At 49.0% G+C, this 23,181-nt stretch overlaps 1 pseudogene across 1 annotated transcript in view; it reads right to left on the reverse strand.

The window, feature by feature from the left end:
- LOC146866703 (lysine-specific demethylase 5B-like) overlaps nucleotides 1–23,181 on the reverse strand; it is a 501,879-nt pseudogene that overhangs the window by 334,148 nt on the left and 144,550 nt on the right. Inside the window, exon 5 of the transcript XR_014966529.1 lies at nucleotides 13,797–13,935. The product of XR_014966529.1 is annotated as a lysine-specific demethylase 5B-like (transcript). The remainder of the gene's footprint in view (nucleotides 1–13,796; nucleotides 13,936–23,181) is intronic.

Here is a 23,181-nt window from a genome sequence, read left to right on the forward strand (position 1 = left end):
TTTGTGTCTCCCTCCCTCTGTGTCTCCCTCCCTCTGTGTCTCCCTCCTTCCCCACTGTTTGTCTCCCTCTCTCGCTGTCTCCCTCCCTCCTGTCTCCCTCCCTCCTGTCTCCCTCCCTCCCTCTGTCTCCCTCCCTCCCTCTGTCTCCCTCCCTCCCTCTGTCTCCCTCCCTCCCTCTGTCTCCCTCCCTCTTCCTCCCTCCCTCTGCCTCCCTCCCTCTGCCTCCCTCCCTCTTCCTCCCTCCCTCTTCCTCCCTCCCTCTGCCTCCCTCCCTCTGTCTCCCTCCTCTGTCTCCCTCCCTCTGTCTCCCTCCCTCTGTCTCCCTCCCTCTGTCTCCCTCCCTCCCTCCCTCCCTCCCTCCCTCCGTGTCTCCCTCCCTCCCTCCCTCCCTCCCTCCCTCCGTGTCTCCCTCCCTTTGTGTCTCCCTCCCTTTGTGTCTCCCTCCCTTTGTGTCTCCCTCCCTCTGTGTCAACCTCCCTCCCTCCCTCTCCCTCCCTCCCTCTCCCTCCCTCTCTCGCTGTCTCCCTCTCTCGCTGTCTCCCTCCCTCCTGTCTCCCTCCCTCCTGTCTCCCTCCATCCCTCCTGTCTCCCTCCCTCCTGTCTCCCTCCCTCCTGTCTCCCTCCCTCCTGTCTCCCTCCCTCCCTCTGTCTCCCTCCCTCTGCCTCCCTCCCTCTGTCTCCCTCCCTCTGTCTCCCTCCCTCTGTCTCCCTCCCTCTGTCTCCCTCCCTCTGTCTCCCTCCCTCCCTCTGTCTCCCTCCCTCTGTCTCCCTCCCTCTGTCTCCCTCCCTCTGTCTCCCTCCCTCTGTGTCTCCCTCCCTCTGTGTCTCCCTCCCTCTCTCTGTCTCCCTCCCTCTCTCTGTCTCCCTCCCTCTCTCTGTCTCCCTCCCTCTCTCTGTCTCCCTCCCTCCCTCTCATTCACTGTTTGTCTCCCTCTCTCAGTCTCTCTCCCTCTCCCTCTCTCCCCGTCTCCCTCCCTCTCTCTCTCCCTCCCTCTAACTCTCTCTCCCTCTGTCTCACTCAGTGTTGTCTCCCTCCCTCTGCCTCCCTCCCTCTGTCTCCCTCCCTCTGTCTCCCTCCCTCTGTCTCCCTCCCATCTCTCTCTCCCTTCTATCTCTCTCTCCCTTCTATCTCTCTCTCTCTCCCTCTGTCTCCCTCCCTCTGTCTCCCTCCCTCTCTCTCTCTCTCTCTCTCTCTCTCGCTCTCTCTCTCTCTGTCTCCCTCCCACTCTCTCCCCGTCTCCCTCCCTCTGTCTCACTCACTCTGTCTCCCTCCCTCCCTCTCCCTCTGTCTCCCTCCCTCTGTCTCCTTGTCTGTCTCCCTCTCTCTGTCTCTCCCTCTCTGTCTCCCGCTCTCTGTCTTCCCTGTAGGAGAGTAGGGTCTGCTTTCTATGTTCACCCCCACTTTTTGCTTTTGCTTTACTGGTTTTCGACTTAGATGTGGCTGTGGGCCTGCTAATCAGACCCACAGCCCTGCTGTTCTCTCTCTAAATTAATACTATGTACTTTAGGTGCATAACCCATTTGGATAGGATCACCTTATTGGCCCCTGTACAGTGTACCCTAGGTACCCAGGGCATAGGTGTACCCTAGGCCTACCAGGGGCTCCAGCATGTATTATGCCACCCCTGGCCTGGCCTTCCATTTTGACACAACTGGCTGATCACTCAGCTGGGGCAAGGTCGTGTAATCACCCCTTGCTTAGGTGTAGTATTCCTATACCTAACTTACATACAGACACATGTGTACCTATCAGTCACTCCTATGGCAGGCCTTAACACTCCTGGAGGCAGAGTGCTTGGTAACATGTGAGATGGTGCTCTAGCATGAGCTGAGCCTGTCTGCAGCTTTCGGAACCATGTCCTTATAGCTGTTCTATGATATAGCCTACCATATACTCTTAAAGTGCCTTATAATCTTAGACGGTTATGGTAACTATGGTTTGGCTTTATCGAAACATGTCGTGTAAGGTGTCTAACACTGTGGAATAATACCCCCATACCATTTCTGGACATGAGGATATTATTCCCCCCTTCTAGAGGGAAAGACATGTTAAAATCATACTTCACTGTTAGCCTCTGACCAAAGCCTCAGCATCACAAAATGGATGCTGCTGCCACGACACAAGTCTGACCTCCTGCAGCTGGGAGTGATCCCACCCAGGGAGGCCTGGACAATAGGTTTCCTGCTTGGGGAGGTGCTAGCACCTCCCCAGACAGCCTTTAGTGTATTGGGGCAGGGTGGGCTGAAAGGAATGAGACATGCCTGGGGCACACAAGGTGTTCCTTGCATAGTCCAGTTCAAACCGGCGCTGGGGCACTCCAGCCCCAGCTCTGGCGCGAAACTGGACAAAGGGAAGTGGGTGTAACCACCCCCTCCCAGGTCCCACCCATAAGGCGTGACCTAGCAGGTATCCCAGCCCCCCAGATTAGTATAAGAGTGGGAGTTGGGCCTCAAGACTTTAGATTATCCTGAACCTGCAAACTTGAACAGAAACTCTGGACCTTCGACATTCGACGAAAGAAGAAGACTGAAGAATCTCCCTTGTGGCCAAGGAGTGGCTACCCTGTGCAAACAGGCACCATCAAGAAACTACCCTTTGCTTTGCCCAAGTTCTACGAGGAACCGACTGCAGAGCCCGACCAGAGCCTTGACTTCCAGACTTCGCCGACCCTGATCCACATCCACAGCAGAGCTGAGATCCGTGGAGGCGACGAGCGACGTGGGACCGGCTACCTGGGAAAAGTGGCTAGTATCTTCAAGCGCAGCTTCTGAGGCACCCTCGAAGTTGTGCACCGGGGATTGAGAAGCCCCAACCCCAAGCACCATCTGCACCGAAGATCAGCCCCCCACACTCCACGAGTTCTGCGTGGGGCCCTTCAGCATTTTCCTGCTTGCCGCGTCTGTCCGGTTGCTTGCCCACTGGCTAGTGGCCTTTGTGACGACGCACCCTGAAATCTTCATCGCTGGTTTGGCTCCTCCAGACTGGCTCCTGCTCCTTTGAAAAAGAGAAGCATCCCAGACCTTCCTGGTCTGCACCAGAAGCAAGTCCTCCGTTCTGCGTGGGTTCCGCTTGCCAAGGCTTGGTGAGTCCTAGTCCAACTTCGACGCCGCCGACAGCAAGAGCCTTCGTGGGACAGCTCGCCTCCTAGTCCTGGTCGTCCTCGACGCTTCCTGGTCCTCCTGGCTGCAGCGACAAGCTTCACCTTCACCTGCAATCTTCACGACATTGCCTGGTTCCTTCCTGGTTCCACGTGGTCACTGGCTAGTGACCTTGACTCTGTCCCTTCTGCTTGCAGGTCTCCTCTCTTCTTGATCCCAGCCTTGGGATCCACCGGACACTCTTCACTGACTGCCTGTCAGCGTCTTTCTTCAGGCATCCATAGGAGTCAACGACGAAAACCGACGCAACTTCACCCCTATGCACCCGCAGCCTGTGGGCTAGGTAACTTGGGTACTCTGGTGCTCATCAGGATAGTGACTATCCTAGTGTCTAGTTTTCCAGTCTCGACTTCCTAGCTACTCCGGAAGTGTCCTAGATCTGTCTATTTCTAAACTGTACTATTGCTAGTGACTTTTACGCATTACGCGTGAGTGTTTCCACTCTGCACACGAATCCCGTGGGCCTCCCACTTCCTAACCTTTGGTAGTATAGTGTAGCCCCAGCGATTCCCTAGGCCTAGGCCTATCCTATTTCCGTGACAGTGGTCCTTATACCACTTACTTAGTATATGGTTTGCGTGGCCCCTAGGGCCTAACTGTATTACTTACCTGTGTGACTTAATGTATGCTTAAATAAGACTGTGTTGTACTTACCTCTAATCTCATAAAGAGTGCTGAGGGTTTGACTAGAATAAATACACTTTATTTTATATATATATCTGTTGTGGTGTCCTTTCATTTGGTATTCAAGGGATTATATATGGTATCACAGCTGGCTTCACATGCCATTCAGAGTTTAGCCTAAGACTGCTCTTGTCCATGCTACCACTAGGATAGCTGGTCTATAAGGTTGACTTTACATCCAATCACCATAAGGGTATTTGGACTGATATAAGGTGTACACTAGAACTAGTGACATCATACATCAGGCCAACTTCTCACATTCCCCCTCTCCCTCTCCCTCCCTCTGTCACACTGTCTTCCTTCTGCTGTAAACTCATCCGCTGCTCTCTCTAGCTGCTGCCCCCCCCTTCACCTCACCCAGCTGTCTCTGTCACACTGTCTTCCTTCTGCTGTAAACTCACCCGCTGCTCTCACTAGCTGCTGCCCCCCTTCACCTCACCCTGCTGTCCCTGTCACCTCACCCCGCGCTGAGACAGCTTCCCTGGAACACACATAGCCGCCGCACCAAAGTACTGAAAAGGTCTTTTAAAGACCATTCACTTGTTAATGAGGCTTTGTTGAATTTCACCTCTTCTTAGCGCCCCTGCATCTCCACTCAAAAGCGCCCCTGCATCTCCACTCAATCAGAGTGGAGATGTAGGGGCGCTAAGAAGAGGTGAAATACAACAAAGCCTTATTAACAAGTGAATGGTTTTTAAAAGAATCGCCCGGCCCCAATAGCTCCGCGCTGCTGCAACCGGCGATATAAAAAAAACAGAGGTATGTTGCCTGCAAGGTCCGTGGGCCGCCAAGGAAGGCTTGCCGGGCCGCTGGCGGCCCGCGGGCCGTACTAGGAGTACCCGTGCTGTAGAGGATTCCTGGTAGGATAGAAATTGTTTCAAATAAGGTTAAGGTCTAGGTTTTAAATGGGGGGCCCATGAGTTTTGAAAGGACTAGACTGAGGGCCCTAGGAGGAGAGGGTCTCCTAACTGGCAAAAAGAATTTAATTCAGTGCAGGACATTGGTAAACAGGAACCCTGAAAAAAAGGAAAATGTTACTTACCATGTAAGCATCTGTTCAAGGCATGTAGTGCTGTAGATTCACATGCTGTGCATACTCCTGCCATCTAGTGTTGGGCCTGGATGTGTTCAAATTGTGTTTCTTCGAAAAAGACTTTCATGTCACAAGGTATTGGCACTCCTTCTTTCGCTTGTAATGCGCATGGGCATCAACTATATTGTTAGATTGTTTTCCCACACGGCGGGTGAGGATGAAGTGGAGTGAAGCGATGTATGGCAAGAGATGCCCGTTCAAAAAAAGACAGAAATATGAAAGTGTGATTACTGCAACGGCATCCTGGGAAGACGCATGTGACTCTACACTACATGACAAAACACAAAATCTGCGTGTCTCATTAAGAGCACAGACAGTGCACTAAGCACAACAAAAGGGAAAAAAATGGGAGAAAAAAAAAGGGACAAGCTAAGGAAGTCCTATTTAAGAGTACGGAATCTCATCACCCACCGAAGTGGCATGCTTCATCATCTGGGATCTCCTCATGGCTGAAAGCCTGGTGCAACCAAGGAGCTACAACTCCTTGCACGTTTTAGGAGGAGCTCGCGGATGTTTTAGTGTGATCCAGTGGCTAGATCTCCTAAGATCAATAGAGCATGAAAACAATGTGAGTGAAAATGCGTTATGCAGTGTGTGAAGTGAAAGGTTGTGGTTAGTGCACTGTCTGTGCTCTTAATGAGACCCAAGGATTTAGTGTTTTGTCCTTTATAGAGTGGGGATTAATCCGCGCAGGTCTTTAAAACGTCCCTTAGACCCTTTTCTTACCCGGTTTTTCATTACTCTACACTACATGCCATGAACAGATACCTACATGGTGACATTTTCCGTTCAAGGCATGTGTGGCTGTAGATACACATGCTGTGCATAGACTGTAAAGCAGTCCCTCCTAGAAAGCAGTGGCTAGCCAGTGGGAGTTGCAGAGGACTGAAACAGTACATGGAGTACTGCCTGACCAATGTTAGCTTGTGGGGAGGGAGGGGGGGGGCAATCACATCCACACAGTAGTGTTTCGGGAAGGTGTGTAGTGTGGACCATGTAGCTGCTTTACAGAAGCCAGCTATAGGAATATTGCCTAGTAAGGCCATAGAGGCCCCATTTTTCCTTGTAGAGTGGGCTCTAGGAGGATTAGGAAAACCCTTTTGGCTTTCACGTGGCATGTTTGGATCTATTTGACTATCCCTCTCGCTATGCCTGATTTGGACAGGGCCTTTCATTTATGTGACTTAGAGAATGCAACAAAGAGTTGATGCATCTTCCTGAAAGATTTTGTTCTATCGACATAGTACACAAGGGCTCACTTTACATCTAAGGCAGAGTTCTTCAATCTGTGGGGCGCGCCCCCCTAGGGGAGCGCGACACCCTCTCAGGGGGGGCGCGCACTCCACCCTAAACTCACCTTTGTTTTCCACGGTCCCTCCAGAGCAGCAGATAATCAGCCCGGGGCTTCGGCGGTAACAGAGGGATGTAGGGGGGAGGGAGGGGAAATCGGTGGGGCACGAGGTGCCCATGCTTTTGTCTATTTTGAAAAGCTAATCCTCCCAAGAAGGTGTTAATTCCTAGAGCTGAAGTGCTTCAGCTGCAGTAGAATTCAAAGAGTCTCCTCTGTTATGAAACCGAAAGCAACCAACATTTGAGCTCTAGGAATTAACCCTGTCCTGGGACGGTTAGCTCTTAGCTCTTCCCAGAACGGAGAGAACATTTCTCTTAAAATTACACAAACATCTCCTGTGGTATCAATGCCCCTGCATATAGCCTCATTCCAGGGCTGCAGTAACTTCAGAATCTGCAGAAAACAGCGTTTGTGCCCAATTTAGAATGTCGAATTCTACGCTAAGAGAGCTTGGACCGTAGATTTTAACCACTTAAATTCCAGCAGGGCACTTTACATAAACCACACCCTGGAGTTCCACTGATTATACTGTAATGCATGTCCTCTGCTTCCACCTTCGACACGCCATGCACGGTTTGCCTGCTATGAATGTCTATATTTCCCTAGTTCCATCTCAGTTTGCATTTTTTGGTATTGTAGCATTATCTTGATTTGCTTTGAAGTGCCAAAATGTGACAAGATACCATCACTGAAATACAATACGTAAATAGGGAGATAACATCTGCGGAGGCATCTACTGTGCTACACCTGCGCCACCCGAAACCCAGGGGTTTCAAAATTTATCATAACGTTAAATCAATTGCCTTCTCTACAGGAATAATTAGACAATCACAGAGATCCCTTTCCTTTCCACTGCTTCTGGCTGAGGTTTCTATAACCTTTTCTATTTATTCTACCCGTACGACTTTCATACTTAAGTATGTCATCCAATAAAGTGCGACGGGCACCTACTCTGGACCAGAAGGATGAATGTCCTCTCGGCTACAGACGCCTGGCAGGAGGCAATGCAGGTGTAATTACCAGCATCGAAGGCCTGCACCTGAGAAATACTGGGAGAAAAGGGGAGGAGCGTAAAAGTGACACAGTTGGTTTATGTCTTGCTTTCAGTTACTGCACATCTTCCTTCAGTATAGGACAGAGGGGCAGCAACACCCATGGACTCTTGTTGTAAAATGTGCCCTAAATATTGGTTTACATGCCATTCCCACAATTCATTGCACATTAGAAGGTGATGTTCTACATGTGTGATGTGGTCTGCGTTTCTGTCTCAGTGACCCCCACCCTTCGACCTGTGCTGTCTCTTGGAGCAGTAGGATACCATCAGGCGCACAACGCCCATAGGGATAAAAGGGCTTTAGCCCCCCACCCCATTGTGTCTCAGCCCGGGCTGCTGCAGCCAGGGCCTGGCTTTAGGGTGGTGCGACCCGTGCCACCGCACCGGGTGCTGGCTTCTGGGAGGCGTTGCGTTTGCAAGTACTCTCACACTGTCGCATCCCTTACCGTGCACTCACATGGGCACTCCTGCAACTCATACAGCGCAGATGGTTAATGTGCCTGCTACAAAGAAGAACTGAGTGTGAGCAAACTATGATGCATTATAAAAAAAATGCAATGTTTGTCAGAAAGGTAGCTATAGAGAGATGAGGTGCATTGTTGGTGAGTGATAGTGAGGGAATTCATGGAGAAGGAGGAAATGGGGGAGGGGGCACCAAAAAAAACTGTTGCACTGTGTGCGACCAGTGCTAGGGCCAGCCATGGCTGGGTGTGTTAGCCCCGCCACCAAATTTCAGGTCTAGTTGCACCACCCCTTACAAAGTATGGGCATCTTGCGCCCCATCAAGGTTTTCCTCCTAAATTACAAAAGTACACATTTACATGCACTGCAATCCAGCCTTTCAGGGGGCCCCTTGATAGTGACAGCTCTGTTTTTGCCCTGATGGCCTGGAATAATTCCTAAACAGATTCTTGTAAATACAGTTGTTTTCATTTCTTTTTAATGTGATTGATGTGAGAGAGTCTATTACTATTTGCAGAGAAATGTGTTTGTTTGATGCAACAACCATTAAAAAGTTTATTTTAGATCAGAACGGGTCCTCACACATGAGAAATTGGAGGATGTCACAGATATTATGCGCTGTCAAATTAGTGGGCTGCTGCGGTGTTACAACAGTGAAAACACACATCACTATCTATGAATATTATATGCAAACACTTTTAGAATTTCTGTATGTGGCGAAAAACAGGCACACTCATCACATTAATGTTGGTGGTGTTATTATCCTTATATGTCATGTGTAAAACAAAGCATCCTAGTAAAAATAATTTGTGCACATTTTATCTTGGAAAACTGTGTTTTGAGCTGAGTAATAAGCCTCTGCCATTTAACCACACCCACTCACAAACCTGCAGTTTACTAAACACACTTATTGTGTTGAAGATTATTTGCCGAATATGCCTGGGATATGCGGGTGGCGGTTGATTATTTAGTGTACCAGATTCCAGAAATTTGTCAGGTGGTGGGGGGGACCCCAACATCTAAAACAATACAGCTGGGAGGGCTCAACCTACAAAAGTTTGAAGACCTCTGATCTAAGGTGTGGAGAGCCCGTTCTGCAACAGAGTCAGGTTGTGGGAAGAACAAAAGAAGTTCACTGGACTGATTTAGGTGAAACGGGGGGACAATCTTTGGGAGGACATTAGGATTGGTGCAGAGGACAACCCTGTTCCTGTGTCACTCAAAGACAGGTTTCTTTAGGGTTAATGGCTGGAACTCACACGCTTTCGTGAAGTAATGGCAACGAGAAATGGCACCTTCTAAGAAAGGAATTGAACGGGGCAGGGGTGGAGCTGCTCAAAGGGGGGTACTCAGTCTTGTGAGGACAATGTTGAGGTTCCACGTAGGGCCCGGGGAGACCGAAGCAGGGAATACTCGTGAGGCCCTCCATGAAAGCCCTGGTGACTGGTATATGGAGGAGGGAGATGTGTTGTCTATTCTGAAGATAGGCAGCTACTGCAGCCAGGTGAAAGCGAATGGAAGTGAAGGCCAGACCACACACCTGCAAGTGGAGTAGGTAGCAGACGATGTACTGGCCCCTAAGGGGTCAAAGGATGGATTTGCTTAGAGTGGCTATGGACAAACTGATTCAATTTGAGAGCGTAACTGGCGTGCGTGGTAGGCCTGTGTGCTTCTTTAAGGAAGCTCATGCATTCAGGTGGAAGGTTAAGGCATCCAAACTCCAAGACCTCAGGAGCCAGATCACAAGACTGAGCAACCTTGGTGCCTGATTTCCACATGGTTCTGCGTGAGAAGGTCTTGCCTTTGTCGAGCCTCTTACGAGAGAATATTAAGTTCCAGTAGGGTGGTGAACAAGGGCTGGAGGGCCCAAGTGGGGGCCACCGGGATGAGGCCAAGGGATGTCGACAGTAGCCTCTGAACCACAAACGGAAGTAGGGGAAGAGGCAGAAAAGCATAGGCAAATATCCCTGGCCAATTCATCCATAGTGCTTTGCTCATGGACTGTGGGAACCTGGAGGCAAAGTTGGATTTAAGGGAGGAGAACTCTAGAGTGGAGCTCCCACTCGTGGACTTGTTTCAGCATTCTGCTGAGGGCAGCGAAGTAATTATCTATTCCTGGGAGATACTCCACCAGGAGGTGAATCTTGCAGCGGAGAGTCCACCACTAAATGCTCTCGGCTAACAGAGCTGGGGTGACAGAGTGCCGTTTATTAAGGTAGTTAATGGCCATCATGTCTATCAAGGCGAGAACAACTTTACTGTTCAGATTAGGTAGGAAAGCCTTCTATGCCAGATGAACGGTAAACCACTCCAGGAAACTGATGTGGAGACCCTGGTGTCTGGGTGGGTTCCCATTTGCCTGGACAGTCATGTACTGCAAGTGCGCACCACACCCTGTCCGTTGTGATGGTCACCTGCCGAACTGCGTCGAGAAAAGGGCACCCCTGCAACAGGTTGTTGGTGCTTCACCACTGCAAAGAATGATAAGTGTGGTGGCCGATCAACACTAGATCATCCCAATGACCCTTCGCTTAAGAGCATTGCTCCGCTAGGCATTCCTGTAATGGAATCATAAGCAATCTGACGTGCGCAACTATGGCAATGCAGTAGGACATCATGCCTAGAAGGCACATGACTGTCCTGACTCATCTGGTTGGAATTGAGGAATCAGTGCCTGGAAGGACTGTACCTGGGTTTGGTTTGGCTAAGTCTAGCCAACTTCTGAGCCGAGTATTTCTCCTAGGTAGTGTTGGATCTGGAGGGTTTGGAGGTGAGATTTCATGGCGTTGATGGTAAACCCCAGCTAGTCTAGGAGGTTTATCGTGACCTGTGTGCTCTCGCAGCATTGTTGGCAGGTGGCCCTTTTGATCAGCCAGTTGTCCAGGTAGGACAAAGTCGTTCAACCCCTGCCTGCACAGGTGAGCAGCCACCACCGCAATGCATTTGGTAAACACCCGAGGTGCAGTGGTCACCCCGAAAGTTAGCACCTTGAACTAGTAATGCCTTCTGCTGATCACAAACCTGAGATATGCGCGATGGGCTAGTTGCATTGGTATGTGAAAATAGGCGTTCTTCAGGTCAAGAGGGCCATGAAGTTACCTTGCTGCAGAAGCAGGATGACATCCTGAATTGTGACAATGAGAAAGTGTTCTGACAAGATGTATTAGTTTAGGGGCCTGAGGGAGCCATCCTTTTTGGGGATCCGGAAGTAGAGAGTATACTCCCGTGCCCTGTTGATGAGGTTCTATGGCCCCTTTGAGGAGGAGCACCTGATCCTCCTCCCTGAGAAGTGTCTGATGTTCTGGGGAGAGAGTGTTTTTGCAGGGTAGAATATTGGACCAGTGCTCTTTTCCTAAACACAAGGTAAAATGGCCTAATTGTAATACAATTGGCACACACTTCAGCACTTCTATATGTCCTGTGTAAGTAGTACCCCTGGTACCTCAGGACATGTGTACTAAAGAAGGTCCCTCATGGCAGCAGCATGTATTATGCCACCCTAAGGAACGTACATACAAACTGCATGCAGCCTGCGTGTCATGGTGCAAACCATGAGTGAGAGCACGACAGCACCCTCACTGTGTGCCTGAATGTAGGAATGGCATGGTCACACCCACTTTTTGCCTGGTACATGATGTGATCGACAAAGTGCACTGGGTTCTGCGAACCAGGTACCCAGTGCCAGAGCCCTTTCCCAAAACAATACAATTGTACCCCCAATTGGCAAAATCTATAGCACCCTCTGTACGTCCCTAGTAAATGGTATTCTGGTACCTAGGGCCTGAGGTACTAAAGAGGGCCCCTAAGGACTTCAGCTCAAATTGTGCTAACCTAAGGGACCCCTCACCAAGCACATTCAAGACTTCCATTGTAGGATGCCTTGGTTAAACGTCCATTCAACCCTCAGAGTGAAGTGACCAATAAATTACTAAATTAACAATGCTCATTGCCAAGTAAGATTTTCTTCAAAGAAAAATAACACGTAAACATCGGAGCCCAACTCTAGATGGCAATCAATCAAGTTTCTTGTAAAGCGCGACTATTTACCTGCTAGGGTCTCAAGGTGCTGGGTGGTTGGGGGGGTGGGGTGGTTGGGGAGGGTGAGGGGGGCAGTGAGGATGGGGGTCCTGCTGTTCAGTCGAACAGCCAGGTCTTGTGGGCCTTCTTGAATTGCGATGGTGATTGCCTGAGGTGCAGAGGCACGGAGTTCTTGATCTTCGCAGCAAGGTAGAAGGAACTTCCTCCAGCTGTGGTCTTGGGGATCTGTGGGATGGTGGCCAGGGCTAGTTGGGTAGAGCGAAGATGTCTGGTGGGAGTGTAAAAGGAGAGGTGGTGGTTGAGGTATGCAGGCCCAGCGTTGTGGAGGGCTTTGTAGGCGTGCGTGAGGAGCTTGAAAGTAATTCTTTTGTTAATATGAAGCCAGTGAAGGTCTCAGGTGGCCAGTGATGTGACTGTGGCGTGGGATGTTCATGATGAGTCTGGCACAGGCGTTCTAGATGTTCTGCAGTTTCTTTAGGTGTTTCTGGGTGATGCCGGCGTAGAGTGCGTTGCGGTAGTAGAGTCTGCTTTTGACGAGCGCATGGGTGACCGTTTTCCTGGACTCAGTGGGGATCCATTTGAAGATCTTACGAAGCAGGTGGAGAGTGTGGAAGCAGGTGGATGAGACTGCATGGAGCGAGGAGTCCAGGGTGATGCAGAGGTTTCGTATGTGGGTGGGTGTGAGGGGGGTTCAGAGTGCTGTGGGCCACCAGGAGTTGTCCCAGGTGAAGGGGGTGGAGCCCAAGTTGAGGACTATAGTCTTGTCTGAGTTGAGCTTGAGAAAGCTGTCCATCATCCAAGTGGTGACTGCCTTCATTCCGTTGTGTAAGTTGCTTTTGGCAGCTGTAGGTTCGTTTGGGAGGGAGAGAATCAGCTGGGTGTCCTCTGCATAGGAGACAATGCTGAGTCCGTGGCTTCTGACAATGGCTGCAAGCGGGGGCATGTAGATGTTGAGGAGGGTGGGGCTCAGGGAGGATTACTAAGGCACTCCGCAGCTGATCTCTGTGGGTTATGAGCTTAACGATGGGAGTCTGACTGTTTGGCTGGTGAGGAAAAGCGGATTCATTCTAGGGTTTTGCTGCGGATGCCGGCATTGTGGAGTCTTGCGCAGAGGGTGCGGTGGGAGATGTGTCGAAGGCGGCGGAGAGATCCAGGAGGATGAGGGCAGCAGCCTTGCCTCAGTTGAGGAGGGTGCAGATGTCTGTAGCGGCGAGGAGAGTGGTCTCGATGCTGTGATTGCTTCTGAAGCCCGATTGGGAGAGGTCCAGGTTGTGGTTCATTTCAATGAACTCAAAGTTAGGCGTTGATGACTTTCTCAATGACTCTGGCTGGGAAGGGGAGCAGAGAGATGGGTCTGTAGTTATTGAGATTCGTCAAGGTCAGCAGAGGGTTTCTTCAGCAGTGGGTTGACCTCTGCATATTTCCAGGCTTCAGGGAAGGTGGTGGACTCGATGGAGCAGTTGATGGTGCGGCAGAGTTTGGGTACGATGGAGGTGCAGAAGTGTTCTGAGCCTGGGAATCTACAGCACAACACGCTACAAACCGATGCTTACAGGGTTAAGTAAAATCTTCCTTCTTTCTTGAAGGAGAAAGGCTCAGCTCATTATGCAGGGTGGCTGAAGTGGCCATCTTGTGGAGCTTAGGTACCTCTGAATGGGTTCAGACCTGCATTGAAATAAATTGCCACTCTGTTCTTTAAAAAGTGTTCTGACTGGACACTGGTTAAAGGACCACAGGTCACCACTTAATTTAAGGACCAAATGTTTAGCACAGCACCAATGACTTTATTAGGGTTGAATCAATGAAGTTCCAGTGGTAATTCTTTTGGCATTTAGAATTTCTGTGAGAAACACTGTTTTTTCAGTAGCGACAAACTGTTGTCTTGCATGTGAGACAATGAAAGGAAAAATGTTACGAGAAACAATAGGAACTGTAGACAAACAACTTTATCCCACCTGCATGGTATCCACTTCCTGCATCCATTCTTTGGCTTTCTGTAAAGCATCTTTCAAAGCCAAGCCATTTGGAAGATATGCAGGAACATTCTCCACTTCCGCCAATGCTGCCGCAAGAACGCTAATTGAAATGTGTGGCCTGTGGGAAAAAATAAGCAAGGATTGATTTTCTAGTCATCGTGGCTTAATGAATAAGTTACTTACCTTCGGTAACGCCTCATCTGGTAGAGATGGGATCTAGTCACAGATTCCTTATCTTAGAATTCTCCCCAGGTGCCCGACTAGATCCGGATATTTTTGCAGCAGTACCTCTGCATGTCAGTAGAGGGTGTCGACTCTGTAACGACATCATCCTCCGGATGTGACGTAAATGGAGTCCACTTAAGCCCTCTCCTGATGCGCTGACGTCAGTTTCTTCTGTAACTACTTTTCGAGCCAACAACGCAGAGCCACCTATAGAAATTACTTATGTTAACAGTCTAATGATAGACTAAACAATGTGGACGAACCCACTATGTCGGTATGGTACAATCACTATTGTGGTAAGTACATGGACCCATTAGGTGTGTTTAAAAGACCCCTCACACACCAACCTGGATGGTGTCATGTTTCTTCATTGGGATCCCAACCGGGTGGCAGAATGCCCCCCGGTTGTGCTACGATGCCTGATTACAGCAGAGCTAGTGTGGTGTAAATGTGTGATGTGTCGTGAGTTTTTATTAAAAATATCTCTGAGGATCCTTGCCTGTAAAGTTTATTAATGGTGGCTCAGGATATAGTTAAAAATGTGTGGTGCAACTACTAGGAGATTATTATCATTAGTTGACTATGTTTCAGCCCGCAAAAAGGTGAGTGGGAGGGACTTTCTTCAGGAACGGTTAGTGAGGCTAGTGAGTGGCAAAGGTGGAAGGCGCCACGTGAAAAAGAAGTGAAGTAAGGTGCGTGGTCTAAGTGTTGGCAAACTTACAGACACTTGTAAAAAACACTATATTAAGGTTAGGGCAGTTGATCGAGGGTCGGGAAAGGACTCATCCGGTGTGCCAATTTGGTCTCGGTGAGTAGCCCGTCTTTAAACCTGATGTGGTCTCCCGTCGTCTTGGCTGGTCCAGCCAAGACGACGGGAGACCACAGCTCACCTTAGCGCGTGTGTAGGTACTTCACTTTTTCACGTGGCGCCTTCCACCTTTGCCACTCACTAGCATGACACCAACCAGGTTGGTGTGTGAGGGGTCTTTAAAACACACCTAATGGGTCCATGTACTTACAAGAATAGTGATTGTACCATACCGACATAGTGGGTTGGTCCATATTGTTTAGTCTATCATTACATTGGGGATCCGGACACACCCCGCATTTCCCTTGCTCTCTCATTGTTTTCCTATATATATATATGTTAACAGTGTGCCAATAAAGAGACCTCTTTGTGTCAAATGTCCTAAAGCAAGGCATCAGAATGCGAAGAAAGGGATCTTGTAGGTAACATGACCAGCAGTTTGCAGAGCGGGGAGGATGGGTGGGTCGTTAAGGAATCTGCGGCTAGATCCTGTCTCTACCAAATAAGGCGTTACAGAAGGTAAGTAACTTATTCATCTGATAAGAGACATCTAGCCACAGATTCTTTATCTTAGAATTAGATATCCAAGCAACACCATCCCTGGAGGAGGTTCTGGGAACTAAACTCACTAAAGATCCCTGAATAGGACTAGCCGGTCCATAATGAGATAAAGTGACCAGGCTGTCTTAAGAATTATAGGTGAAGCAAGGAAAATGCTCCACCAGAAGGACTGTAGGAAGCCCGTTGGGAGCTAAAGTCTGTAAACTGTGAGAAGCATGTGGAAAACACTGCTCACAGTAGTGGGGGCGATAAGAGAGTGTTAGAGAAAACCCTTTATAGAAACAATTATACTATGTAGCCCTGACGAAGGTATTCAACCCAAGACTGGACAAGGCTCAAGGACCAAGGACAACAGCACATACCACTGGATTAGAGCTCCCCTTGATGAATACAAGCCCCAGCTAGGCCCGCAAGAGACAAGGGTTCGCTCTTCTGTAACGAAATCTATAAGGAAGTTGGCACGGAAACTGCAAAGTACAAAAACATCGTTTATTAACCCTTAAGGGTGGTCCTACAATCCACACAACACTTTTCAGTATTGCAAGGAGTAGCACACAGAACTTGCGTACACAGTCCCCTTTTATACACAACAGAGGGGCTCATGAGTGGGTGGATAGTACATGAAGTCGAAGAACATTACCATTTAGGGTCATTCTCGATTCTAAATCAATACATGGGCGGAGCTAACACACTCCTTGAGCCCGCGAAAACACATGGTCAAGCAAAGCTAATTATAACAGATGTGGTCAAGTCTGGGCATGCGCCAGATGGACAAGAGGGCTATTTATAACTGTTGCTAGGCAGATTACAAGAGCAACTAACACAGAGGTCGGACTCTCCTCGTGGTGAACACGTGGCAGCATGTCAATACAAAATGGAGTCCGGACTTCGGCCAACATAATGGGGAAAACACGATAAAAAGGGAAACACTAATGTCTTCAGTAAATGCTTAATCACATTCTGCCTTAATTTACAACAGACGACCCTTTCAGCATTTACTGAAGACATCTGGCTTCCAAGAATAATCATCGTATACGTCAATTATCATCATTCCTTTAACCTCTTTAGCTAGACCCTTCTGGCGGGCAACTTCGGCAATAGCTTTCTTATCTGGAATGCAGAATGAAATGCATACAGAACAACATAATGGTCCACATTGAATACACATACAGAGAAAGAATAGAATTGCTATGATAATACAAAGACCAGTTAGAACCTTCCAACCCCAGGCAGTAACCAACGCCCAAAACCATCCAGAAAAGGACCAAGTGCCGTTTTCCGTGTGGATTTCAGCTGCTATTTTATGCAGCTTATTAATGGCGTTATAAACGGATGGCGTATGATCAGGAATGAACACACAGCAGCTACTTCCAATAATTTTACAGGCTCCTCCTCGATCAGCTAGCATTACATCCAATACCATACGGTTCTGCAATGCAACAATTCTGGTAATCTGTAATTCTTCCGTAAGATTCCCAAGAGCAGCAGCAGTCTGATTTGTCACAGCTTCTACCACTCTTGTTAATCTTCGGATCTTCCTACTATTCAAGGCGGCACCAACAAAGAAGAACAATCCTAAGTTAAAATCAATATACTGTTGCAAACTGGTATCAGTCTGATCCACATCATCCGTCGATAAAGTACGTTTATACCTATTTACAGTCACATTATTCAACAATTTCAGGTCTTTATGATACGATGCAGGTGCTAGGAATACAGGGGGTAGTAGGAATGATACATAGCATACCCCGGACCACCCAGCCGGCAAACGGTAATAACCTTTATTTCCACATACAAAATAGGTATTATGGGATGCTAGGAAGGTGCTGTTATTCAGTCCGTCGATATTCAGAACAGTTAAACAATCACTGACACCAACAGGGATAAAACCCACACTCTGGACACACAGGTCCGCTTGGGCTTGTGCCACTTGGATCACAAACTTGTCCTTCCCCATAGTGTCTCTAGTGTTCGTAAAGATATAGGGAATGGATTCATTGTCTGGTCGGTACTCTTCCCATTCCCAAATCGTTCCATTTGCTTGTGGATATCCATTTCTGTCCTGATGACATTCTTTATTAAGTCTAAAAAGCAGTCGTCCCACTGTCGGTTTCCGAGTGGCAAACAACAAAGTGTACCATGCTCTACAAGAGCCATTGTGAGAGAAAGGAAGTGGTATGAATGGCGTACCTCCTTTCTTCTGATGGGCTGGCATCATCCCACATATCCAACAGTTCGTAGCATTTGTAGCAACGTGGGTGTGATGCAGCATCTGAATGAAAGTGTTATTCAAATAGGATTGTCGATGCTTCAACTCTTGATATGGCAATGTGTAAAAGTAGTGCTCCGCAGGCACTGGAGTCGTCAACACAAGTGTCTCTCGAGCTGGAGTTGCCTCCTCCACAAACCATGTGGTTATACCAACGATAGCTACTGTTAGCATGAACCCCAACGCACAAAAAATCTTCTTCTTCTCCATGTCAAAGGAAACAATACCCTAATATCTTCCTGAAACTAAAAGTCTGTCAGAACTCTTCCCCTTGGGCAGCGGTTGATTTCTTCACCAACGGGCCAAGACGGGTGTCGCTACACTAATGCAGGGCTGATCCCCCCCCTTGCCTCAGCGGCTCTCCGTTTCACTAACCCAAGGGCCGTTCTGACAGTATGTCCCAGTACTGAAGATCTCACTTCCTTGGTCGCAGATGATATCGCCTTCCTCCAGAAGTCGTGTGGTCCGAAAAGAGCTCCTCAGTGTCGTTTGGCCTCGCAACACGGCCTGTCTCTGCTGCTAGGACTTCTCGTTGATCGGTCAGCACGGCAGACTCCACCAATCCGGGCGGTACCTTTCGACAGTGCAAGGAATGGATCCAATTCTTCCTGTTCGAGACTCGCACTGCCGTCCTCGTTGCAAGAAGGACTTGCTCAGGTCCGATCCATCTCGGCTCCAAACTGTTCGTTCTGTCGAAGACCTTCAGCATGACATGATCCCCAGGCCGGAGACCATGTCCTTCACCGGTAGACCGATCAGGGAGCGCCTCTCGGACCTGTTGATGAATAGAAACCAAGTTATCCGTTAACTGTGCCAGATAATCGCTCATCATTACACAAGGTACATCATACACAGCCTTAGGCCTTGGTGGACCCCAAATATTCATTGGGCGTCCAAATACAATCTCATAGGGTGTAAGGCCGGTTCGAGAGTGTGGCACCGACCTAATTGACAATAACGCCAGTGGCAAGGCGTCTGGCCAAGTCAAAGATGTTGAAGCTTGAATTTTGGCGATCTTAAGCTTCAGTGTACCATTATACTTCTCGACTAGTCCTGCAGACTGAGGGTGGAACACGGCATGGAACTTCTGAGTGATGCCTAGGCCCTTCAAGACATACTTTATAACATCCGCTACAAAGTGAGGGCCATTATCACTCCACAGAAGTCTACAGACGCCGTATCGGGGGAAAAACTCTTTCAGCAATAGCTTCGCTGTAGTCATTGCAGTATTGTCTTTCGCAGGGTACGCCTCAACCCACTTACTGAAGGCGCAAACCACTACTAGAACATACTTCAAATTGTTACAGCGCTCAAGCTGGATGTAATCCATCTGCAGAACCTCAAAGGGTGCAGTGGGTGTCGCAAATCCTCCTGCTGGAGTTCGAGTGCCTTTCCCTGGGTTGTACTTCAGACAAATCATACAGGTCTGCACCACCCTCTTTGCTGTGCTAGCAATCTCTGGATGCTCCCAGACTTGGGTAAGCAATTTCACAATTGCGGAAGCTCCAACATGTGCTAGCCCATGTGCCATCTGGACCATAGGTTGTACAAAAGCCGTGGGTAGTTTCCATCTATCCATCTGCTTATTTCTCCAGCAACCCTCGTCATCCAGTTCTCCTTCGCTAACCCATTGTTCCCGCTCTTTGTCAGAAGCGGTCTTTTGTATTTCTCGCACTTGCTCCTTCGCATCATGCCATCTCTCCACCTGTGACTTCACTACATACATGGCAGTAGTGCCGGGCTGCATCGCAGTCTCCCGTGCTACTCGATCTGCTAACGCATTCCCTTCTCCAACCTTATCAACCACTTTCCTATGGGCGCTACACTTAACAATGGCGATTTTCTTTGGGTATGTCAATGCAGTTAAAAGGTTATGAACTAACTCCCCATGCATTATCTGTACCCCATGTGACGTTAGAAACCCTCTCTCCTTCCAGAGTAGGCCGAAATCGTGCGCTACTCCGAAGGCATAGCGGCTGTCTGTGTAAACATTCACACACAATCCTGTACTGAGCTCACACGCTCGTGTTAACGCTATCAGTTCCGCTGCTTGAGCTGATTTCTGTGGTATGCGTGCTGTTTCCACTATCGTCTGTAACGTGGTAATTGCATATGCTGCTGAAGTCGTACCATCTGGTAGCTTCAGGCATGATCCATCTACCCACAACTCTCCATCTACATCTGAAAAGGGCGTATCCTGGAGATCAATACGACCCTTTGTTTGTTCCTCAGTCACAAGAATACAATCATGCGCTTTCTGTGCCTCAGGCTGTGTCTCGGGGTATGGCAACAATGTGGCCGGGTTTAACGTCACGCACCTTTTTAACGTAATGTGAGGAGCTAAAAGCGTCAACTCATATCCCGTTAAACGGGCACTGGTCAAATGCTGCGTCTTTGTTTGATTAAGCAGGGCATCAACAGCGTGGGGAACTAACACCAACAGTTTATGGGACAATACAATTCCTTCACTCTGCCGTATTGACACAGCTGTCGCCGCAACCGAGCGAAAACACCCTGGTAATGCTCGGGCGACAGGATCAAGCACAGCCGAAAAGTATGCACAAGGGCGCTGCTTATCGCCGTGCATCTGCACTAAGACTGATAATGCACATCCATCTTTCTCATGCACATACAACGAAAAGGGTTTTGCATAATCAGGGGTCCCTAACACTGGTGCTGAACAAAGGGCCTGTCTTAATTGCTGAAAAGCAGCGTCACACTCATCTGACCAGGGGATCGGGATGGGCGTGTCTTTTGTCAAGAGCGCTAGTAATGGCTTAGCTATGTGTGAAAACCCCAATATCCACTGTCTACAAAAAGAAACAAGACCCAAAAATGCACGCACATCCTTCTGCGTGGATGGCCTTGGTGTGTCCAAAATTACTTGGATACGATCTGGTGTGAGTGCACGCCCCTCCTTAGACAAAAGGTGACCCAAATAAGTCACCTTTGGTCTACAGAATTGCAATTTCTTCCTAGAGACCTTGTGATTGTGGGATGCTAAAAAGGAAAGTAAAGCTATCGTACTTTCCTCGCACAACTCCAGGGTGTCAGCCGCCAACAGGATGTCATCGACATATTGAATGAGGGCGACCCCCTCGAGTAAAGCAAAGGAATCCAACTGTCGTTTCAAAGCCTGACTGTAAATACTAGGGCTTTCTGTGTAGCCCTGGGGAATTCTACAAAAGCGATAAGATCTATTGTTTAATGTGAACCCAAAAAGGAATCGGCTATCAGGGTGAATGGGAATAGAAAAGAAGGCATTTTTCAAATCAATCACTGAGAACACGGTCGCCGTAGGCGGGACCAGGGTGAGCAACGTCGTGATATCGGAAACCACCGGGTACTGAGGTATCACGATCTTGTTCACCTCCCTCAAATCAATTATGAACCGATAAACCTTTGCATCCGTGTCCTTTTTCAGAATAGGGAGAATCGGACTGTTACAGATATTATAGGGAACTTCTTCCACTACTCCTACCGCGATCAAATCTTGCACAATCTGTATGAGAGCTTCCTCGCCCTCCTGGGAAATACGATACTGGGGGAGGCGTGGTAGCACCGCCCCCTCCTGGACACTAATGCGGACTGGAGGAATCACCATTTGTCCCACATCCGTGTCCGATGTTGCCCATAAAGTTTGGGGGAGGGTAGCCAACAATGCATCCTCTGTGACCGTGCACATCCGCCCAGATCGAGGGTAGTTGTCATTTAAAATCACCCTCACACCCTCAGGGGAACAGCGAATTGTGGCCCTAAAATGCTTTAACATATCAAGGCCCATAATGTTATCCGGTGTGTACGGAGCAAGCAGAAACGGACAAGGCGCAGAGAAACAATCAACTTTAAATGCAAGGGGCTGTGAAAGAGGGCTTCGGGAGAGTGTACCGTCAAACCCTACCGATGTAACTATTGAGCCGGATGGGGGAGCCCCCGGAACCAAGTACCTAGACAATGCACTACGTGTCGCTCCTGTATCCACTAGGAACTGATCAGTAGAACCTAAAACCTCAGCCGATACATAAGGACCCGTCTGATCGACCGGCACCTCAACTGATTCGGACCCCCATCCTACGCATTCCTATGCATGCTGAGAATCGTGATATCCCGAGTGATCGATGTCCGATACATGGTACTGATGCTGGCGATCAAAAACATTCGAGCTATCTCGGTGCTGTCCTGTAGTATCAAAACGGACATTATCATTAGAGGTCCCTCTAAAGTTCGAGAAGCCCCCTCTACCTCTCTGGCCACCCGAAGTGTGCCCCTGCCGCGAAGCGCGCAACGCTGGGCACTCCCTGGCCCAATGGCCCAACTGCTTACAGTACGCACATTGGTTCTTATTCAAATCAGGTCGGCCCGAAGGGGGACCATAAAATCCGCTCCTTCCCCTATTGTTATTACCCCGGCGGGGCGGGCCATATACTTGTGCTAACATAACTTTCGTTTTGAGATCTTTCGACTTCTTCTCCTCCTGGCCCTTCGCCTCGTGCTCCTGACGCTCATAATACTGGGCGATGGTCAGAAGGGCCGTCGGTGTCGCGGAGGACCAAGAACTCTCACTTGCTTTTAACCGGGCCGCAACTGCCGGCAGTAGATTAGCCACATATTTGTCCGCGAAAAGGTGGCGGCCTGTGTCGTCGGTAAGCGACTGGCCACTAAAATCATGGAACGTTTCTTCAAAACGCGTGAAGAAATCTGCCACTGACTCATCAACTTTCTGCTTACATGCCGCCAACATATTCCAGTCAATCTTCTTGGGGGGGATTATTGTTTTTAATTTAGCCACAATAGCAGCAGGGAGATCTAGAATATTCCGGGGAGGTTTCTGTGCGGGCTTCCGCTCCCTATCCTCATCCTCAAGGTCAGACCACCGGGCCTTAAAAGCAACTATATCATCCACCTTTCGGACAGATCGCCACGTGTCCGGTGGTAGAATAAGGCCAAAGAACAGATCTATATCCGCTAAGGTCATAATGCAAGAATTCAAGGCCCCCTCGACTTCTTCATAGAAGGCCGCTGGATTCTTGCGGGGGTCAGGCAATGCATTCTTTAACGCCATAACATCGGCTCTATGCCATGGAGTATAAACCCAATTATACACGAAATATCCCTTAGCATCGACGGAGTTAATATCGGAGCTAGTCCCCGCTCCCTTAGGAGGAACATACAAAGGCGCCGCCTCTCGCATTGGTTTAGCATGCACTATGTCATCCTTATCTGACTGGGAGGCGGATGGGTGGCCCTCTGCTGCAACCGAATCCAACTGCTTCTCCGTTTCCGCTCGTTGGCGTGCTTTCTCTCGAAGGGCCAGTACCTCGTCCCGCAAGGCGAACAGCCGCCGAGCCGCCTCAGGAGCCTTAGAGGGAGAAAAAGCACCGTTACGTATTGCTCTGGCATCCGAAGACACTTCATCAGGCTCAAAAACATGAGAATATTTTCGGAAAGCATTAATCACTTCATCCGCGAAATGACCCAGAAAATACACTTTATCTCTCTCC

Source organism: Triturus cristatus, chromosome 1_2 (assembly GCF_964204655.1).
Source record: "Triturus cristatus chromosome 1_2, aTriCri1.1, whole genome shotgun sequence".
Lineage (NCBI taxonomy): Eukaryota > Metazoa > Chordata > Amphibia > Caudata > Salamandridae > Triturus > Triturus cristatus.